Genomic DNA, 1,885 nt, shown 5'->3' with positions numbered 1-1,885 from the left:
CAGCCCAGCTCAGCAGCAGAGGACCAGCCCACAGTGGCACTCTCTCTGTCCCCTCTGGCCTCTCTGGAGGTGTCCCTGGGGCTCCAGGGCAACCGCCTGTGAAAAAGGCTGATGCAATCTCTGATGTTCCCTCCCTCAGGTGGGCAGAGACACTTACTTCCAGCAGTGGTATTTCTCCCAGCTGAAGAAGAGCTGGGCAAGAGTACCTTTTCTTCTTGTCCCATCAGTAGCACACATGGGGTCTTGGACTCTTGGTACCAGGATTCCTTATGGCAAGTCACCGCTTGCCTGGTGCCACAGCTGGGGGGCTTCAGCCCAAATGTGCAACAATGATCTCAGCCAGTGTCTGAAGGAACTGGGCTTTTTTAGCCTGGAGAAAAGCAGGCTGAGGGGAGACCTTATTGCTCTCTACAACTACCTGAAAGGCGGTTGTAGAGAGGTGGGGCTTGGTCTCTTCTACCAAGTAACAAGCGATGGGACAAGAGGAATTGGGCTCGAGTTGCACCGGGGGAGGTTTAGATTAGACATTAGGAAAAACGTCTTGACTGAGAGGGTTATCAAGCATCGGACCAGGCTACCCGGGAAGGGGTTGAGTCACCATCCCTGGAGGTATTGAAAAGACATGTAGGGGTGGTGCTGAGGGACATGGTTTAGTGGTGGACTTGGTTAACAGTTGGAGTCGATGATCCTAAAGGTCCCTTCCAACCTAAACGATTCCAGGATTTTATGATTCTATGATTCCATGATTCTATGATTCCATGATTCTATTCTACATAAATTCTGAGAACCAAGTTACAAAGAAAGGGAAAAATAGGTGAAGCTGTATTTTCTAGACTCACTAATTCTCTGTCAGTAAAGAGAAGGTCCCACAGCCTGTGGCACGTTTTCATTAGTTGTCCCTATGGGAAGTTTTGTTTCTTGGGTCTCTTGGCTCGAGCCTGCTGCGTTCCTATTTCCAGCAAGGGCAAAAGTTCCCGTTCAGGTATCAAACTTTTGCCCATCCTGCCCGGAGAGCCAGGACAGTTGTGTCACACAACATTCAGTGTCAGAGTGAAGATGGAAAAGAAGTGTGAATTGAAATGATTTGTCCTCCAATGGAAACTCAAATCCTGAGCTGGCTGGACCACATTGGCTGCAGTTAGACATAAATTACCTGAGACAAATGTGAGTTCAGACCTGGTTGGCAGAGTTTCTCACAGCCCTCACTGAGGAGAGCAGGGTGTTGCGAGAGGGGAGCGAGTATCTGTTCGCCAAATCCCCAGGTAGTGCCCAAACCATCTTGCCTTTGGCCTCTGGCATCTCATGCCTTGAGATGCAAGAAATGCGGGGCCTTCTGTCAGTAATCCTCCAACAATCCTTCAGGCGGTTGTGTGAGTTCCCTATCAGTATCTAAAAAATTAAAACCCTCCCCCAAAACTAAACAAGCAAAAGCCCCACCAATCACAAAAAAAACAATCCAAAGCCACCCACAAACATTAATCTGCCTAAATCTAAATGCAGCAGTTTGCATCTTGGACAGCCGCTCTGGGCAGTGCCAGTGAAATCAGTATTTGCAGCGTGAGCCGTGATACCCCATCCTCAAGAACAAATCCAAAGCAGTTCAGAGGAAGGGTGGTCTTTCAAAAGTCACTGTGTGTGTCCCCAGGTGGCATGGACACTGCTGATTCCCCACTCCAGAGCGGCAGAGGCTGGAGCCCCTTTGCAGGATGGACTTCTTGCCAGGAAGCCACAGCTATGGGGGTGTCTCACCTGGTTCTTACTGTCCCTTAGCTCAGCATCCATTTCCGTGTATTTCACTCTTTTCTATGTCTACTCTTTCTACGTGTCGGAATGACAGAAAAGCAAACATTTCCTAAAAGTTTGTCATAATGTCCTTGCTATAGAC

Source organism: Vanellus vanellus (assembly GCF_965231255.1).
Source record: "Vanellus vanellus genome assembly, contig: HAP1_SCAFFOLD_147, whole genome shotgun sequence".
Lineage (NCBI taxonomy): Eukaryota > Metazoa > Chordata > Aves > Charadriiformes > Charadriidae > Vanellus > Vanellus vanellus.
The sequence above is the reverse complement of the archived record's forward strand: the minus strand, read 5'-3'. Positions refer to the sequence as shown.